This window comes from Rattus norvegicus, unplaced genomic scaffold (genome assembly GCF_021556685.1).
Source record: "Rattus norvegicus strain SHRSP/BbbUtx unplaced genomic scaffold, alternate assembly SHRSP_T2T unassigned-0000153, whole genome shotgun sequence".
Classification (NCBI taxonomy): domain Eukaryota; kingdom Metazoa; phylum Chordata; class Mammalia; order Rodentia; family Muridae; genus Rattus; species Rattus norvegicus.
Genome location: NW_028238874.1, coordinates 6338 through 12528, shown reverse-complemented (window position 1 = coordinate 12528; position 6191 = coordinate 6338). Strand labels below are relative to the sequence as shown.

The window sequence follows — 6191 nt, the reverse complement described above, 5'->3', positions numbered from 1 at the left end:
CTAGTGTCCCACGGCACCTGGCAGGTAACACTGAAATGGTGGTCTACTATAATACAGCCTAAAAACAGGCTGTGGATGGTTTACACAGAGATTGTGACGTCATCACCACGAGAGAGCAGCAAAAGCTTCATTTATCACATGCCGCTGTTACCAAGATGAGGCAAAGCCTTATCCTACAGAGAGTCTGGTATGATTTGATGGCAGGAAATAAACTTAGTACTAAAATCATTCAATTACAAACGAAGAGGATAATACAAAGAGTCATAGGAAGCAAGAGCTGTTTTTTGAGGAGATCCATAAGAGAAACAACCCCTTTCTGAAACTAAGTACACACCACAGTGTCAATACCTAAATTATCAAATCAGAAATGAAAAGGGGGATGAAGCAATAGACATGTGAGTGAATTCAACAATCATTAGGGCTTCTTCAGAGTCCTTCACTATAGAAAAGTGAAAAATCTATTTGATATTGGTAATTTTTCTACACAGATAACAAATACCAAGTTAAATCCAAATGTGGGATTTAACTCATAAGATTATTCTCATAAGAAAATAGATTTAAACGATGCCACTACAAAAATTAAAAAATATATATGAGGGCCACTAGGCTTTAATGCAGCCTTTCTACCAGACGTTTAATGACGACCTAATAACAATAGTGCTTCAATTATTCCTCTGATTTGAAAGAGAAGGAACATTGTCAAACCCCTTCTCTGAGTTTCTCTTTTTACCTAGAATTCCTGAGTCTGTTGCTTCTTCCATTGTCACCCCATCAATAGAGCTGAAGGGCGAGTCTGTCCCGCCCCAGAGGGTATCTGCCAGCTGACAGGGCTGGGTTTTGCTCTGCTTGCCCCCGCCCACGCCCCCGCCTCACACCCGCACTCGACATCGCCTCCGACCCATCCCCCCTCCCAGTCCCACCACCGCCCTCGACTCAGACCCGTCCCAACCCCCGCCCCCAGCCTGTCCTCGCCCCTACCCTGCCCCCGCCCCGACCCCCCCACACCCGTCCTCTCCTTCGCCCCCCCCCGCCTCCGCCCTCGCCGTCGCTGCTTGCGTTGCTACCATTCCGTCTTCGACTCCCCTGTTGACCCCACCGCCACTGCTGCTACCTTCTCCCACTTTTTCAGCCCAAGACTTTTGAGATCCCGGCTTGCAGCGCTCTGCACTAGGAGGCTAACGGAGGTGAGGAGAGCCTAAGGGACAGACCCCAGGCCTGGCCCCAGAGACTTGTGTCTCCCCCCTCCCCCAAAGTGCTTTCCCGCAGTTCTCCATTCTGGGTTCAGTTTGTGGGGACCCCAGCAGGTGGCAGGCTTTGCTGATCCTCAGGTGTGAGTCTGGGACAGTGGTGGGACTTATGGTTGAGGGAAGTCTTTCAGGCAAATGCAGGCTTTTCTCAAACTCTTGGACCATCTGGTGCCCTCCCTGGGGTCACAGGACCTGTGGAAGTGGGGAAGCCACTTTTCCCTGTCCTGTGTGACTTTCCCTGCAGAGTGAGCTCTCCTGCAGGAGGTACTCTCACATGCTTCTTTAAAAGCACCTGTTCCTCAGATCCAGATCAGCTGTGAAAACAGGCTTCTTCATGTCAGTGTGCCAGCTCCCCCTCCCAGCTCAGAGCTGCCACACCTAAGGATCCTCCAGCCCCAGTACTGGTTGGGTCTCATGGAGGAGTTAGAGCAAAGTGCCCCTTCTGAGAAGTGACTCAGAACAGAAGGTTCCTACAACCCAATGAGGTCTCTTCCAGTTGCCCTGTTCTTGGTTTGCACTGGTATAATTCTGAGTCCCAGATTGGCAGCCCACATTGCTGTGAGGGTTGCTGGAGATTTTGCCCTGCCCACAGAACAGAAGGTTCAGAAGAAAGGCCAGTTTGGCATAATGAATTCTTTTGATAGATGGCAACAAAATTATCTTAATCTAAGCAGTTTAGGGAGGAACCTCAAGAGCATCCATAGTGAATGCAGCCTGCAGCTGTGAACACACGTTTCTTTTGGAGAGCAGGCCTGTGCAAGCCCAGGACCTAGGTGGGACAGTTCAAGCTACCCTTTTTCCATGGCCAATCTGTGTTTGTATTGAGAAAGTATTTTTTTTCCAGTTGACTGATTTCCAACTTATGGAATGGAACTGACTTACTCAGAGTGGGGTTGACTTAGAGAGTTAAAGTACAGAAGGAATAATCCAGATGTCCACAAAAGCTTGCTGTCACACCAGGGCTTTTAAAAGCTCAGCAGCTAGAGAAGCAATGTAGTATTTGGTTATTCTCATGCTTAGGTCTAGTCATTCATTATAAGCTGAACATGACACAAAAGGAGTCATCTGTGTCACAATAGAAACTAGTTGTAACTAGACTTATACCACATTATCACATTATTACTATATTTGAGGTTCTCAGGTATGATCTTAGAAACTAGAAGGGGCCTGGTTCTTGCTACATATAGTCATATTCTATATCTTCACAACACTGTGTGATTTGCTCTGTTAATGTTACCATTGGCATTCAATACCTAGGATATTTTGTGCTGACATCTGTGACATGAGACAATAGTTCATGTCATCCCTTACCTGAATAAACTGTCCTTAGAGTACAGTGTAGTCGGAGGGGCCTTCTTTTCCTCTGAGATAGCAAAACATTTCCAGTCTTCATACAAGTCAGTCAGCCATTGTCCAGTGCCTGTCTTGAGATGTCCACATTGTCAGCTGAGAGTCTTCATCCAGCCTGCCCTGTAATTCTGTAGAACATTAATAGGGTTCCAGCCCTAGGAATTAATTCAGTGTTCTAGTACTTGCCAAATATGCTCAAAACCTAGTTTCCACCCTACCTCTGTGTGCTATACAGAAAGAAAATAAAGAACCCCATTGCACTTGAAGTTTAGCCTCCAACAGAAGGAGAGCCTGCACAGGGCCTTTAAATAACTCTAAGCCCCAGCTTCCCCACAACCCCGTCCATCCATTCCTTTATTGGTGTGTTTTCATTAATACTCACTTTCTTCTTTGTGTGGAAAGAATGTGCACCATGTCAGTAAAGTGTGTGTGTGCGTTTGTGTTTGTGCATGTTCATCCATGAACTCACTATAAATTTTCATAAAATCACTCAGAAGTCCCTAGTGAAAACTGTCGAGGTGCAGGCAGACTCATGTTACTACTGTCTCATGGCACCTTGCAGGGAGCACTGAAATCGTGGGCTACTTTAATACAGTCTAAAACGAGGCTGTGCATGGTTTTCAGTGAAATTGTGACGTCATCCCCACTACAGAGAGCAGCAAAAGCTTCATGTATCACATGCTGCTGTTACCAAGGTGAGGCAAAGCCTCATCCCATAGAGAGTCTGGTAGGATTTGATGGCAGGAAATAAACTCAGAACTAAAATCAATCACTTACAAACAAAGAGAATGATACAAAGAGCCAAGGAAAGCAAGAGCTGGCTTTTTTTTTTTTTTTTTTTTTGAGAAGATCCACAAGACAGACAAACCACAGAGCCTATATCTAAAGTCCCAAATCAGAAATGAAAAGGGGGATATAACAAAGGACACTGAGTGAATTCAACAATCATTAGGGCTTACTTCAGAGGCCTTTACTACAGAAAAGTGAAAAATCTATTTGATACTGGTGATTTTTCTAACAGATAACAAATACCAAGTTAAATACAGATCTGGGAAGGTAATGAATAATTCCCATAAGAAAATAGATACAGTCATTAAAGGCTGCCACTCCAAAAATTAAAAATAATAATAATCAGGGCCACATGGCTTTAATGCATCCTTTCTACCAGACTTTTAATGAAGACCCAATAACAATAGTGCTTCAATTATTCCACTGAATTGAAAGAGAAGGAACATTGCCAAACTCCTTCCCTGAGTTTCTCCTTTTACCTAGAATTCCTGAGTCTGTTGCTTCTTCCATTGTCACCCCATCAATAGAACCATTTAAAATGGGATGTAATCGATGTCTGGAGCCTCATTCTTTCCCTTGACCTCCATGCGGTGTCCAGAAGGCATGCCTGTTCTCATGGACATGGACTCATCTCTTTTTGCTGCAGCAAGAAGAAAGCCAGCAGAGGAGGCAGGAGCTTACAAAGAATCAGTAGGATTTCTAGAAAAGAAGCATCCAGATCTCCATTCTCAGAAAACCCCTGGCTTGCTCTAATGTGACTGGGTCCTCAGACACCAGCAGCCTTAGATGAGACCAAGGAAAGCTGTGCAGAGTCCTGGGTCCCCAGGTTCTTGACCTCCTGAGTGACAGCTGTAGACACGTCCTCCAGGGAATCCTTACAGCTGGTGACATCTGGACAAGGTGAACCAGATGCCAAAATGAGACATGGGAGAGAAATCCTAGACTGTTTGGAAGGAATCAGTCTCTGCTTTTGCTTCTGTCTCTGTGTGCCCTGCTGCTATGATGTTCATGGGGAGCTCTCATGCCAGTGGGTCTCCTCCTAATGTGTTTGTTGTTGCAGATGTCCTGGATGTTCTGGACCCCATCAGAACTCAGCCCGTGCTCAGTCACGTGGAGGTCAGCACCTTCCTGTCCATCAGGTTATGAGACCTGAGACAGTTGAGGTAACGGCAGTTGGCCTGGGTGAAGTGCTCACAGACTTGGACTCTCTTGCATGGCTGTGGCTTCAAGCAGATCTGTTTGTGGCTGTCTCCTTTGTAGTAACTTTTGCAGGAGAAAAGCATCCCCCTGTACCAGGAAGAAGGCCGGCTCCTCTTGGTTAAGCCCAGAAAGCTCATGATTCTTCAGGACCTGGAAGCTCTGTTCCTAAAAACTTGGTGTGGATATTTGCAGAGGTTTCTCTGGGATTTTGCATAATGACTCTGTCCCAGAAGTTTGAGCTTGCAGAGGCTTGGGCAATCTGTAGCATGGTCCCTGGATGCACTTGAGATTGAAGCCACAGGCTTCAGTAGTAGCCGCCACCTACAGCGTGATCCCTGCCTGATCTCCAGTCTCCAATAGGAATAAGCAGTCTTGCCCAGCAGCTCCTAGAGCTCTGCCTCTGGAGCCTGATCCTACTCTGCAGTTCCTTTAAGGTCATGCAGCCCCTGTGGGTCCACAGGATCTTGGTGATGAAACAGTCTGCCCCAGGATCCCCCATGGTGCACTATGGCTGCAGCTGCTCCGGCTTGTGAGCTGGACTCTGCTTCGTGGAGAAAGGAAACTGGAAAAGGGGATAACACATGAAATGGAAATGAAGAAAATAACCAGTAAAAATTAAAAGAATTAAAGTCATCATCTCAGGAGAATGAGTGGGAAGCCAGGTCCTTAAGCAGGCAGGTTCTCCACAACAATGCATGCTGGGTTCAAGACTGGACATGAGGTGCCCTGAGCTTGGGACTGCCAGGCTCCTACTGGGAAGAGAGCATTCTTCTTCATTTCCGTAAGTCTCTCTAGATTTCTTTTAAGGCTTTCATCTCATCATTGACTTTCCCAATGACCTTTTATGACAAGCCATTATGGTTAACAAGAATTAAGTAAGGGCTCATTGAGCTGTTGGTAGTTGGAGGTCTGGGGGAAGCCCTGGACAGAGAGATCTTGCCTGCCAGGGGTGGGATGTGCATGGTGGGAGGGACTAGTGGAGTGTCATTGGCCTCAGTATGCACAGGCTTGGGGCTGGTGCCTGGCTGCCTGGTGCGCCTCTGTGGCTACTTGGCCTGGGTCCCACCGCAGATGCCCATGGTGGTTGCTGGCCATTTGTGCTTGCTCTCCCTGTCCTCCGGGCTTCTGGCGGGGCTGACCACAGCCTTGAACATGGACAACCGTGGACAAAGTGGGCCGGAAATCGGAGGATCATGGGAGCATCTTCAACTTCCCCCTCCCCAAGCACTGGCAGTTGCAGCTGGAGGACAAGCCACTGTGAGTTTCCCCACATCCAGGCAGGTGTTCTGCACCACCAGGAGAGCAAGGGCAAGCACTGCTGCCACCAGTCCCACATGCGCAAGGCCTATTTGCTGACTGGCAGGGCTTCACTTTGCTCTGCCTGGCTCTGCTTTGCCTTGCTCTGCCCTGTGGGCTCTCACTTCTTTGGCCAAAGACTGTTGAGATCCCGGCTTGCCTCACCTTTCAATAGGCACCTCTGTGAAGTGAGGAGAACCAAAGGGACAGAAGGCTGACCTGGCCCTGGAGACTTGTGTCTCCCCCTCCACCAAAGTGCTTTCCTCAGTTCTCCACTCTGGTTTTAGTTTGCAGGGATCCCAGCAGGTG

The 6191-nt window shown here is 47.5% G+C and overlaps 1 pseudogene; it reads right to left on the bottom strand.

The window, feature by feature from the left end:
• Positions 1 to 3797: 3797 nt before the first annotated feature.
• LOC134483410 (zinc finger CCCH-type antiviral protein 1-like) lies at positions 3798 to 5085 on the bottom strand (annotated as a pseudogene).
• Between the last annotated feature and the right edge of the window lie 1106 nt (positions 5086 to 6191).